Below are 14,839 nucleotides of genomic sequence, written 5' to 3'. Positions count from 1 at the left end.
AGGGCCCGAGCACTAGTTGATACAGGAGCGGAGGCCACTTTAATTCATGGAAAATCAAAGAAATTTAAAGGACAGTTTTTCACAATTACTGGTTTAGGTGGAAAAGAAACCCCCGCAGTACAAACTACACTTGAAATTAAAATTGGTAGGATTCCTCATAGAGAATACTCTGTGTTAGTTGTACCACTTTTGGAATATATAATTGGAATTGATATTTTAAAAGGAATGACTTTGCATCTGGATGATGGTTGTTATCAATTTGGAACCAGACAGTACATTTCGACCAGACCCGTACGGGTTGGCCGTTTGCGAATGCCCCCTATTAAAATTCCTTTAGCCACGAAAGTGGTTTCTCAGAAGCAATATCGTATCCCAGGTGGTCATGAAGAAATTAATGCTACAATTCAGGATTTGGTTGACGCAGGAGTCATAACTCCGGTCACGTCTGCTTGGAATAACCCCGTCTGGCCCGTGCGCAAAAGTGATAATTCTTGGCGCATGACTGTTGATTATCGAGAATTGAATAAACATACACCTAAATTGGCTGTTGCAGTACCAGACATTGTCACTTTGATTCAGAGAATTCAAAAGCATCCAGGTACATGGTATGCTTCTATTGATATTGCTAATGCTTTCTTTTCAATTCCGATTGCCCCCGAGTGTCAGGAACAATTCAGTTTTACATGGAATGGACGTCAAATGACGTTCCGGAGTCTTCCTCAAGGTTATGTACACAGTCCCACGATCTGTCACCGGCTGGTGGCAGAACATTTGTCTGAAGTGCCCGCTAATCCACAGGTACAGGTGTGTCATTATATTGATGACATTTTGATTCAAGGTGAGACGCAAGATCAGGTACAGTCCCATTTAGATCAGATCTTTGACTGTTTGCGAGCAAAAGTTGGGAAATTAATCCTGACAAATTACAAGGTCCATCCCAAAATGTAAAATTTTTAGGAATTAATTGGCATGAAGGTCACAGAGAAGTGATCCCACAGGTGAAGCGAAAAATCATAGATTTTGCAGTTCCAAAGAACAGGAAAGAGGCTCAATGTTTCATTGGTTTGTTTGGCTTTTGGCGTCAGCATATTCCCCATCTGAGTCAGATTTTGGCTCCATTATATCGAGTCACTCGTAAGAAGAATGCGTTTGAATGGGGTGAATCTCAACAGAATGCTTTTCATTTGGCGAAAGAAGCTATTCAATATGCTTTGGATTTGTGGCCGGTGGGTGAAGGTGATGTGGACTTGAATGTGTCCGTGGAAGGTCTGTATGCCAATTGGAGTCTGTGGCAAAAGCAGGGCAGACAAAAAGTGCCATTAGGTTTTTGGACTAAAAAGTTACCTGAGGCTGGCGAGCGTTATTCACCTTTTGAAAAACAATTACTTGCTTGTTACTGGGCTCTGGTGGATACCGAGCAATTGACCCTAGGCCATGCTGTGGTTTTGAGACCCGAAATTCCCATTATGCAGTGGGTTTTGAGTTCGCCGAAATCTCATCGAATTGGACATGCTCAAGAGGCGAACGTGATTAAATGGAAATGGTACATTCAGGACAGGGCACGTGTGGGTCCGAAAGGTGTGGCAGTTTTACATGAGCGAGTGGCGCAGGCGCCCTCCAATGAGACTGGAAGTGATTGTTCCGTACCTGTCGTGCAGGAATCTACCGTTAAGTGGGGTAAATCATTTGATGATCTGTCCGCGGAGGATAGAAAACATGTGTGGTTTACGGATGGTTCAGCGAAGTTCATTGGTGAGAAAAGACATTGGAAAGCTGTCTCCTATAACCCAATCATGCAAAAATTATTGAGTACAACTGGTGATGGTAAGAGTAGTCAATATGCTGAACTCTATGCAGTTTACCAAGTTTTGAAAAAAGAATTGCCTGGCACATGTCATATTTTCACTGATTCCTGGTCCACTGCTAATGGACTGGCGGTATGGTTACCAACATGGCATTCTCATAATTGGGCATTGCATTCAAAAGAACTGTGGGGAAAAGAATTATGGCAAGAAATTTGGGAGTTGCTCCCGCAGAGTACTGTAACAATCTTTCACGTGGATGCTCACACTCCAATAAACTCCCTTGATAAATTCTTTCATAACATTGCAGATGAGAAATCTAAACTTGCTGGGGCAGTGGTGGACATGCAAGATTCTGATTTGGCAGGATTGGCGAAATGGGCCCACCAGAAAGCGGGACATTTTGGAGAAAAGGCCACTAGCAGGTGGGCTGCCGATAGAGGAATTCATATTCCTTTTTCTTTGATTAAAGATGTCATTCTGCATTGTCCCATTTGCCAGCATTCTAGAAAGAAGGAGGTGCCTCAAATTGTTCGGGGCCAGTTACATCGAGGTAAATTGCCCGCTCAAATTTGGCAGATTGATTATATTGGCCCGCTCCCTATGAGCAAAAATTGTCAGTATGTCTGTACAGTTGTTGACACTTATAGTGGCCTGTTGGTCGCTTTCCCTTGCAAGAACGCTACCCAAGTGAATACCATTAAGACCCTGGAGCTGCTTATTTTGTACTATGGTGTCCCATTCCAAATTCAATCTGATAACGCATCCCACTTTCGTGGAAGATTAGTACAGGAATTCTGTGTGGAAAATAACATTGAATGGGTGTTTCATATTCCATATTATCCACAGGCTTCGGGACTGATTGAGAGAATGAATGGTTTGCTAAAAGAACAATTACGTAAATTGACAGACGACCATTATAAAAATTGGAGAGATTTCTTGTTTCAGGCATTATTGATTTTAAATAATCGCCCTTTATTACATGCTGAATCCCCTTTGATGCGTTTGTTTCCTCCAAATGTTGATGTAAAGCCTAATTCCCTGTCCAACACTGTCATGTATTGGGAAATTTCCCCCGGTGCTTTGGCTCCATGTAGAGCGACCCCAGATTCCGCAGGCCTAGACCTGCATGCTTTAAATGATGCAAACTTACAAGGAAAAGACCGAATCATTGTTGAAACTGGCATTGGTGTCTGTATACCTGCCGGTAGTTTTGGATTAATTGCCCCCAGATCAGGCCTTGCCCTGAAAGGTATTCAAGTGCTCGGAGGAGTAATTGACAGTGACTATCAGGGAGAGATTAAGGTTCTCTTGCTTAATAGCAGTGAGACTGACTTATTGATCAAAAAGTCTGACCGTGTTGCTCAGTTACTGATTATGCCTGTCTTCAGTGGTGAGATCAAGAAAGGCTCTGCCCCAACGTTGATAACTGTGCGAGGACAAAAAGGCTTCGGATCGTCTGATCTTCCTGGAGCTAAAATATGGGTGCAATCGCCTAAAAATCCCCCTGAACAGGCTGATATTATTGCGACCGGTCATGACAACACCGTTTTGGTGATGAAGCCAGGGAAGGATGGCTGGGAAGCTGTCCCAGCTGATAAATGTTACCTACGAGAATGATTAAGGCCTGTGTTTGTATTTTTTCAGATCATTCTCTGGACTGCTGCTGCAGGATGTGTCGCCGTTGGACTCCTTTTGGCCTGCTACGCCGGGAGAGGAGAGGATCCACCGACTTCGGTTGATTGGAAATCCCGAGTTCCGCGTTCTGCATGGACGTCTTCTTCCAATTTCTGGATAACTTTGGCTAAGAGAGTGACAAACTCTCCACATTTCTGTCTTACCCCCATGAGGTCTGTGACTGACATTTTGGCGACCTGCCTAGTTGCCGTCCCAGCATCTACTGAGACTTTGCGGCATATTTTTAATATTTCGAATGCCCGACCGAATGTTATTCTGGGCGATTTCGCGGCCCATGAATTTTGTCCCTTATGTACTGCTCTTCCTGACCTCGATATCCCTATTCATTCCCAAATCACAACTTTCAACATTACCCCAGGTGATTTATGTTTTATGATGACATGTGATCCCAAAGCTATCACCGAATGTCTTAGGTTAAAGATACAGGCTGCAACTTCTTTTTCAGCTCATCAACGATTGCTGTGTTTAAAGAGACTTCCAAATTCGTGTGTTTCTGTTAAGAACAATATGACATGTAAACGTTTATTAGTTGCCCCTAGTTATTACCGTTCCATGTTATTACCTTCTGGCTGGCTCTTTTCCTGCGGGAATTCGTCTTGGCCATATATTCCCGCAAATATTTCCGGTGGTCCATGTGCTATCACTAGATTGAGTTTATTAATGTTTTCTTCACATCCTAATTCACATTCCCGTATGGTACGAGATTCAATGTCAACTGAGGTCCCTGAAACTGCCCCGCAACTGACTTCTGGAGATACTCTTCTGGACATCCCAAAAATAACCATTAAGGACCTGACCACTCTCATTAACCAAACTAAATCTGGTTCTCCCACTGACCTGATACCAGCTAAATTTATCTCCCCGTTAATCGAGATACTGGGTCCTCATATTCAGAACCTACTTAACCTGTCTTTTGCCAAAGGCCAACTCCCATCTGCCTGGAAGGAAGCAGTAGTGAACCCTATTCGCAAAAATTCCACCTTGCCCTGGTCTACACTCTCCAACCTTCGCCCGATTTCTCTCCTTCCTTTCATCAGCAAACTGGCAGAGAAGCACGTCAACACCACCCTCTCCAATTTCATCGAAGCAACAGGGGGCCTGGACCAATCCCAATCTGGATTCAGGCCCAACCACAGCACTGAATCAGCCCTCCTCTCTGTGACAGATCAGATTAAAATGTCACAAGATAGAGGGGGCTCCATGATTCTAGTGCTGTTGGACCTGTCCGCAGCCTTCGATACCGTGTCTCATAACACCTTACTGAACCGGTTGCAAGGAGTAGGAATCGGAGGCGTAGCACTATCTTGGTTGGAGAGTTTCCTCGCCGGGAGATCACAATCTATCAGCCTGGGCCCCTTTCGTTCCATCTCAAGGGGGCTCACAAAGGGGGTGCCACAGGGCTCATGCCTTAGCCCTACATTGTTCAATGTCTATGTGGCCCCCCTTGCTGAGATTGTGCGGAAATATGGGTTCATACCGGTCTCCTACGCTGACGACACTCAGCTCCTCTACCCTTTCAGCTCCCTTGACCCTAAAATCAAGGGGAATTTTGCTGAGGGTATGAGAGCGGTGTCACACTGGATGGCGAGGAACTGCCTCCAGTGTAATGTAACAAAGACTGAGGTCTTGCTCTTTGGCAAAGCTAGTATTCTTTGGACCCCTGACTGGTGGCCACTCGACCTTGGCCCAGTACCTGTACCCAAATCACATGTTAAAAATCTTGGAGTGAAGTTGGATCAAAAATTGACCATGAAAGAACACACCAACTACATAGCGGGTCTATGTTTTCACACCATAGGTCTACTCAGGCGTGTCTTCCCTTTTCTTCCTGCCACATGTAGAAAGACACTTGTACAGGCCTTGGTAACCAGCCGCCTGGACTACTGTAACGGCCTGCTGACATTAGCCAATACGGATGCAGTAGGCCGTTTACAGGTGGTCCAGAATACAGCAGCCAGACTGGTCATGGGTGCACCTGCCAGAACTCCTTCTAAGCCCTTGCTGAAAGAACTGCACTGGCTTCCCATACGACAGCGCATCCACTTTAAGATCTGTTGCACGGTACATAAATGTCTGTATGGAGCAAGCCCTAAATATCTAGCCCAGTCTCTTGAATTGTATCAGCCCAGCAGGTCCCTCCGCTTCTGCAACCAAGCCCTGTTAAAACCTCCCAACACAAAGAAGATTAGGTATGGAGACCGTGCTTTCTCCGCTGTTGGCCCTGCCCTCTGGAACAATCTTCCCATTAACCTAAGAACCACCATAAATCACATGTCCTTCAGAAAGGCATTAAAAACCCTTCTTTTCCTAGAAGCATTTCCATCCACATAAACCTTAGGCTGCTCTTCCTTATACCTTCTTAGTTTGCAAAGCGCGGAGATACCCTTACGGGATTGATTCCTGCGCTATAGAAGAAATTAAAATAAAATAAAATAAATTACATGAGGACTGTGATTCCTCCGTTCATCTTTACTCCAAATCGGAATATCTTGGTTTAGCTTTTTCTATTATTGGAGTCCCTGCATTAGCCGTTTATAATGCAAAAACAATTGGCAAGATGGCCTGTTGGATGGTTAAATCCATCAATCAAACCTCTACTGTTTTATCTGACCTGTTATTAGATGCCCAGGGTGAACGTAGAGCTATTTTACAGAATCGCGCAGCTATTGATTATCTTTTGTTAAAACATGGACATGAATGTTTTGATTTTGAGGGCCTATGCTGTTTTAATTTGTCCGACCATTCTAAATCAATCCAAGCCCATATTGACAAGCTCCACGACTTGACTGCAGAAATTAGACAACACATTGATCAGGGTTTATTTCACTGGCTCTTTAATTGGTTACCTGACTTGCATTCTTTACGACAGATTTTAGGGGGAGTTATCGTTGCCATTTGTGTTTTAATAGCTGTTTGTTGCTTTATTCAGTGCATTCCTTCCCTGCTCCAGTTTTGTAGACTTAGCAAGAGACATAGGTCAGTTAATTTTGTTTCCTATTATTCTTCTACTGATGTGAGTTCTATATAGTTTATGGTTAATAGACTGGAGTCAAGGGGTGTAATGTAATGGCTGACCTTTTCTGGCTCCTTTAAGAGGGAGAATGATGGAGAGTGACTCCAGCCTATCACCCTTATAGCATAGGGATTAGGACTATAGATAGGATCCCTGCCTTTTATATAGTAGAGTATTTTCGTGTCCCTTTCTTTAGAGTAGGGCTTATGAATTCAAGTTAGGGGATAGATACATAAGTATTAATCATGATTTGCCCATTTGCTAACGTGTTAGGATATTTTCCATGGAGTTATGCATATTGCGGGCCCTGTAGGCCTTAAACGAGACAGACTCCATCTTGCCCTCTGCCTGGTAGCTCGAGAGGCCTTCTAGGTCAAGTGTAATGTTTTAGTTTCAAGCTGTTGTTCGCTTGGAGAGAACCGGCTCAGGCTGGCCCTTATCGAAGGAATGTATTTTTCTCCACTCCGAAGACACAACTTCAGGCCGGCCGGCTGGGAACGTGTCCTTGGTACGGGGAGGTACAAGAATTTGGTGGGCGGCAGGTTACTGGCCGTAGCTTTCCATGAAGGAACAGGCTTTGATATTAGTGAAGGTGTTAGTTAGTCGACAGTCAGTTCGTAGGCGGCATCTAGCCGTTAGCATCTCTGCCACTAATTATTTCATGGCGGACAGTCGCCATCTTTGAAGTCCGAGAAAGATTTAAGACCGAAACTCTCTGAGAAAGACTGAAGGAGAATTAGCGCGGAGCGCACTGAAACAGAGAGAGAGAGAGAGACGGTAGCTAATAACCAGCAAGGTTCCAGTGGCCTGGAGGGAAGCAGACGAGGTTGAGCCTAGCGGTGCAGACGTGTACTTGTGACGGCTGGGGTGTGACTGCGAGACGAGCCAGGACACAGAGACGAGAAGGGAACCTAGATGACTGCCGAGTCCCGACTTCACGTTAACAAGGTGATATCCGCCCTCTTTATAATAAGCGCGCATTCTAATCCTTACATTTTCCTTTTCTTTGCATAATCCGTGTTGCATAGTATTGTGTTATATGTTATTGACAATAAATACCCTAGTTTCTAGTAAACTGATATGTGCCGTGTATTCTTGTTCAATCTTGGTAAACGGTGCTTCTAGGTGGTTGTTGTTTATATGAATGGATGAGTAACCCCAATCAGGTAAGTGGTGATCACATAAATAGGGAGCGAAGTGGACCTTCGATGCCAAGGATAGTAGGCACATTATACTATTTGGAAACCGTACTAAATTCTATTATTATAGTTTTATCCCAAGTAGACAAAGGAGAAATTGTTCCGATAGGTGCTCATAGGAATGTGGTCGTCGTTGATATGCGGCGTTAGTGAGAGCGTTGGGGTGGATTACCAGCGCGTATACCCACAGGATTGTGGCTTGTGTAAGTGAGAGCGCTGGGGGGGATTACCAGCGTGTAGGTTTGCCGGATTGTAAACCGTTTGGAAAAGAGAGCATTGGGTTCTGCAGGCCCATGTGTAGACGCACCGGATTGTGTGTCATATCTGCCCTGGGGTAGATCAGTCTGGGTCGGAGTGGCCGCGAGACTAACTGATGTGAATAAGATATAGTAGAAAACCTATGCATGTTTTATTGCTATTTCCCCATCCTTAGGTACAACTTGTACATACATATATATATATCTATATCCATTGTGAATACGTTCTAAGGAGGGAGGTGAGTACGTTCTGGCTGGGTTATAGGGGCCCCTAGGGGCTGATCCCATCTAAGCGGAAAATCCGGCCATTACACCTTTCTACAAAGGAGCAAAGGGGGATGGTTAAAGGGGTCCAAATGATATATGTAGACCCCATGTGCAGACCCTCTTATTTCCACAAACCTTTCACCTCCACGGGGTGGAGAGGTTACAAAAGTCGAATCAAAAACGTTTCAGTGCCACAAAATTCAGGCACACTGAGCATGAGTAAGCTAACTTTAGATAGATCTGAAAGCTTGATGTGTGCCCAGGCAGATCTCATTGCAAAGCTCCAGGCTGCAGGCCAATAACTACCAGGAAACAGACAAGTGGGGAACAGCTTTGGGTTCATTGAGGTCAGGCATGAAGACCTGCTCCAAAGACAGAGAAGGTCGAATGGCTCTAACACTTTGTAGAGAACCCCCAATTTATGATTGATTCAACGCATCATTGCCAACCTCACCATTCATTTTCATCAGGTAAGATGAAGGGGATGCTGTTGAATATTACATGGGTGCTGGTGGCAAGAAATATCATAAACTAAGGACCTAATTCACAAAGGTAAACTGAGACTAACTTTGCGACTTTCGGTTTTCACAAACGGCATTTATGAGTAATAAAGTTAGACTATTTTTCTCAGTTTAACTTAAATTTTTGGTCTTAAGTTTAACTGAGACCAAAAGTCTGGTTTCACTTAAACTTTAGACGAAAATTTAAGTTAAGATAAGACAAAAGTCTAACTTTGCTACTTGTAAATGCCCTTTGTGAATACTGAAAGTCATAAAGTTAGACTTTCATCTCAGCTTACCTTTGTGAATTTGGCCCTAAATTTGTATAGAAGAGGTGGTGGGTTGCATTCCTAGCCAACTCTTAGTCATGCTATCTTTCTCAGCATAGAGGGTTCTCTGATGGGGCACCTAACTTATCTCTACACTACAGAGCTCACATTCAAGGTCAGAGACTCGGATCCAAACTGTTGCTTGTATGGTGTGGGATTATGTAGCTGTTGTGTACTAAGGCCAGAGTTCGTGTGTGTGAAGTGGGAGACCTGTAGTTTTGTGAAGATGAGGGTGTATGGTGGGTAGTGCTAGGTGCTTGGAAGAATAGACTTCAGTAAATATGGATTCATAGGGGTGAAAGGATGTCACAATGTGATTGGTGAGTCTGATGTAATGAAGGCGAGTATTTTGTTGAGGTGGGTCTGGTGGCTTAGTGAACTAATGCACCCACTGTATGGGCCTTTGTTTGAGCTCATGGTTACAGGTTCAAATTCTGGCGGGTTCACTCAGCCTTTCATCCTCCTGAGATTGATAAAATGAGAATCATTGAGTCGGGTAACAATACACATCTATTATTCAGCACCAAGGTACCCTTCTGGGTGAACATAGACTTTATAAATACACATAGGTGTTGGTGGTATGGGATGATTTGTGGATCCTGGACTGATGGTTGATTAAAGTATCCAGAATGTTATCAGAGCTTCTTCCGGAGTTCAACATTCCAGAGAGCTTGAGGTGTGTAAGTACAGATGAAAGTTGGTTGTGGTGAGCAGCAGAGCCAGACTGAGAATCAAAAGCATCCCTGGTAAACAATTTCAAAGTAGCCCTCTCCTCTCTCACTATATATTTCTCTTTTTATCCATCCATTCCATCTTCTCGCCTCTCTCTTTCAACCTCTTATCTTGTTCTATGTCATTCAAAACAACTTCAAAGGCAGCAGCCTGGGACATGACCAAAAGGAAACTAAAGAATCTGTCCCAGGTTAGCACATGTGATAAGGGTGGTTGCCTAACAGAGTATAGGCTTTAAGAGTGAAGAGCTCGAAATATGACTGAAATGTGTTAATTAGTGGTGAGAAATGCGGAGAGGCGATTAACCCCTTGCATGCGCAGCGAATTTTCGCGCTGTGTGGGCATGTTAATTAGTCTGCGGAGTTCGGACGGCCCCCGGCCGTCATGAGCACACGCTCACCGTGACTCATGAAGGCCGGGGCCATCATGAGCATGCAAGGGGTTAAAAACAAGGTATTCCAGGACCTTGGAGAAGATAGGAAGTTTTGAGACAGGACGGTAACTAGCTGGGTTCAAGGTTTCAGCTGAGGGTCTCCTGAGTAACCATAGGACCATTGGTAACGTGAAGCATTGAGGGTCGATACCAGAGCGCATAGGGTCCAGTCGCATTTCTTCCCCAGCAGATATAACAACAGTATCACGGCTTGGTCCTAGCACTGGGATACTGAAGAAAAAAGTTTAGGCACGATTTGTAATGATGAAAGGGCAAGTGGTTTGAGGATTTGAATACTGAGAACAGTTTTCAATCCGTTGGTTGTTTTGGGCTGAACATGATTAAAGGATGGTTAGTAAGCTGCATGTTGGCTACTGTCAAGTGTGGTGTCCAGACATTATGAGTTTGATTCCCTGTAAGACAGACTCTGCTTTCCATCTTTCAAAGGTGAGTCAATTGAGGACCATAAATTGGGTAACAACAACATCTGTATTTAAAGTGTTTAGAGAGTACACATTTGTGTACTTTAGAGTTTTATAAAGCCAAGTTATACAACAAGGTGCAGCACAGGGAGGGCATGTTGTATTATAATGTGAAGGCTTTAATCTGGAGGATTACACGGAATGTGAGTTTATGTGTGGAGGAAAGTTGTGTGGAAGTGTCTTCTGGGACGATATACTGTTGTGTGTTGGTTGATTGTCCAGTGGTGAGGTGCGATGGTGTGCAGCGCAATGATGATTTGTCATACTGAGATGCAAAAGAAGTCTGAAGAGAACTGTCGGGGTATGAGAAATATGTTGTGATGTGTGGATGTAGCAGTGCGATCATGGGTACGCAATGTTGGCTTAGAGGATGACAGCGTGAGATGTCATTTGGGGCTCAGGGACCTGCTGCTATTGAACACTTCTTAAACTTCTCAGTATTCTCCTGTATGTGCTTCCAGCCATTACTTTGTGTATCCAGTCCTTGAGCTGACCCGCTGTTCTTCCTAAAGCACTGGTCTGAGTGGTAGCCTTTCAAGTGATAACCTGCTCACCTGATTAAAGTGCTCATCAAAAGGACCATAATGTGTCACTGAAGAGTACCTAATGTAGCACTGTCTCACATGTGAATGTTTCTTACTACATTTTTGCATTCTCAGATTGTTGCATACAAAAAATCCCCCTCTTTAGTCCCATGAAAATTGACCTTGACTTAAAATCCACTTAGCTTGCTCTAAGTCACATTTGTGTTTGCCCTAATCCCTCTGATTGTACTTTTGCAAAATTGTGAACACCTAATTTTTACAGAACACAGCTTTTCTTTAAAATAATACCCCTGCGACCTAACAATACATATTGTCTGATAGTTCTTCTGCTAATACAGCCAATTCGCCTTCGCATTATCCCTCCTACACCTAACTCCTATAAACTTAAATCTTGGTGGGCGTATGCGGAGGACGGCCGGGGGCCGTCTGAACCACACCCGCACCGCAGCGGAATTCACGCCTCGGTAAACTGGTTAATACACCACATAGAAACTTAAGTAAATGCATGGAATTGATTTCTTAAGAGCACATGATTAATCACAATACCCAACAATAACCACTAAAAGAAACGTATGAAGTGCTTCAATGACTTGTCAGGGGCATTAAACCATATATACTTGCAATTACAATACAATATATAACCCTCATGGCCCACACCAATACTAATACCAGAACACTCAGTAGTTTGGCAGTCGATTGTACTTCATAGACCTGCAGAATAATTCACTTGCACTGCTTGACTATCTTACACACATATGGTAAATGTGCTGTGGGTCGTATAATCCCCCCAGTACTCAACCAGTTCCCAGCAATTAAACCACTCAACATCAACTGAACAGGTGTGGACTAACTGAAGAGATCTGCCATATGCCGCTGGCCAAAGAGGACGGTCTGCAACTGCAGGTCCCAACAAAATACAACAACTTTTTAATATCTCACAGTGACAATATGGATAATGTTAGCAGAGCCCATCCATAAGATCTGTCTACCATTTTGTTCTCCAGCCTACGCCTGCTCAGGAGCATTAACTTTATAAATAATATCTGTAAATGGACAACCCAGTGCGGTAACCTGATATATGCACTATGATTATAAGAAATACTATAAAGGTACCTGCAGAGCTGGTCAAAGCTGCCAGTTTAGTGAAAACAATTAACTGCACGCCTGCTTCTCACATTGTTTCCTCCATCACGCCAGTAGGTGCTGTGTCCCATCAAAGAATCACCGTACCTCTGTTGTCATTACGCATGACACAGAAACACTACCTGCATAGGATCAAAACAAAGATAACACATTTCCAACCATAAGCCTGTAGTGACCACCTGAACACGTTCTAGTGTTTCACAGTAATGTGTTTCCACCAGCCACGCCTAGAGGACTGGCTTCCACACTAACCCCACACCCATTCATCACAGGTGTCACAGGACATGAGACCCTGCCAATAAAAGGGGACAGGTGCCCGTGCCCTGGGCCAGACCCAGATACCATACTACCTGGTCTGTGTAGTTACTTTATGTGCATGGCGGCCTATGGCATGACCCTTTACATTGGCGACAAGTGGGTCAGCCCCATGCGTGCAGCAGACTTGAAAGCTGACTTAGGGGATGTGTAGTCTGTGTCGAGAGTTCCCCTTCCGAGCGGCTGCATGATGTGGGCAAAGTAGATGATGCCCGCCTGCGCATGACCCTGCAGCTTCTGCCAACTGTGAGTCTGCACAAGAACACAAGCATGCCCCCGGAGACAAGGAGGACGAGCTGGCTTTATGTCATGCCTGCCCGTGAGACTGTTGCAGACAAAGTGGAGTACCCATTCAGTCATCGGGTGTGAGAAGACCCCAGCGATACAGCATGAGGCCGCGAGCAAAGCGAGAGGGAACAGCACCAGGCGTGACAGTGCCGACATGAACACGCACCCCAGTAACCAAGTTTCATGTTTATTTATTTATGCTCAGCTAATCAAAACCATTGCAAATTGATAAAACTTATAAAACAAACACAACTAGGTGTAGTGCCTGACCATACCAATAATTGTTACAAATAGATATCACATATGAAACTACGTGATTGCAATAAAAGTAAAATGTCAGTCACTGCCGTAGCACCGGTTGCAAGAAAATAAAACGTCAATTCATCATTAAAAAAGAAATTCATACTGCATGCTGTCAAGTCATCTTTATTATATTAATATGTGATGCTAGTAGCTGGTTTCAGACATTGAATCTAAAATTTGGGTTAGTAAAAAAGCACGTTTGATTAAAATCTCAGTCTGCAGTTGCACCCTTTGTCATGTGACTTTAAGTGTCAATGCATCAAAAAGTAAGCCTATTCCACAATGACACGATTTTGCTCAGGACCTTCTTAAGATTTTGATACCAAGTGCTGGTGTCTAGCTCCTAACCTTCAGATGATTGTGTGCACTTTTGGTGAGTGCTCATGTTTACCAGTAGATAGGTATTTCGTGCATTTGTGCTTAATCAGCTGTATGGCTTGAGCGGTTGACCTCGAAGTTGGGGAACCGGGTTCGAGTCTCGGCAACAACGCTCAACATCCTGTGATGCTGGGCAAATCACTAAGGGGCATATTATCAAGCAGGGCGAAGGGCAATTATCGCCGCTCTGGTGGCCGTTTTGGGCGGCTAAGGGGCGATAATTCTATCGCCCTATTAGCAAGCTGTCGCTAACTGAATTTAGCGACAGCTTTTAGGTGATAGCGAGCCGTTTGGGGCCCGCTTTGCATGTCAGCGATGTTTATCGCTAATGACATGCAAAGTGGGCATACCCAACCAGTTAGCGACTGAAAGCAGTCGCTAACGTCGCTATTGCCTATTAGCAAGTCAGGCGTAACAATGGAAATATTCACACTAAGCGCAAATATCTCCAAATACTAACACCTGCTCAGACCAGTTCTTAGCCATGTTAGCCAATGGGAGGTGGATAACATGGCTAAGAGCATTTCGTCGCTAATGCGTGACTATCGCTGTATTCTCAGCGATATTCACGCATTTTCGCAGCTATCGCTGGATATTTTAGAACAATGGAGAAAAACGTTGCTCATAGCATGTTTTCTCCGTTAACATATTCAGCGATAGGCAGCGTTAAAAAAAATGGGCTAAGCGCATTTTGCGATAAATATCGCTATTCCTTGGTAATATGCCCCTTAATCTCCTAACAAAAATTAATATGTCCATCTGTAATGAAACTGGTGCTCATGTAAAGCGCTCTTATACCCGATGTCTCGGGTCTAGTTAGCACTATATAAAACTGTAAAAAAAATATATATTCAAGAGTGCAAGTGAAAGATGATTTTTGCATGCAACAGCACTTCATTGTATAATTGCAAGTAAAAAATGGGATAGAGAGTAACAATTTATGTTGCAGGAGTAACTGGTGAAGTGAGGGCTCTTAGCATTTTGTCAGCTTTGCTCAAGAATTTGACCAGGCCGCAAACAGCTTGAGGATGAGAACTGTTGAGCAGGAAATCGATGGCTGCTGGGTTTGTTCTGGACCCTTGGGCCCTTAAAGTAATGAAGGGCCGGTGCATGTACAGAGCGCGACTTGCTCAAGTACCCGCAAGCAGCCCTGCC

This window comes from Lissotriton vulgaris, chromosome 7, assembly GCF_964263255.1.
Source record: "Lissotriton vulgaris chromosome 7, aLisVul1.2, whole genome shotgun sequence".
NCBI classification, from domain to species: Eukaryota; Metazoa; Chordata; class Amphibia; order Caudata; family Salamandridae; genus Lissotriton; species Lissotriton vulgaris.
Note: the sequence above shows the minus strand (reverse complement) of the source record.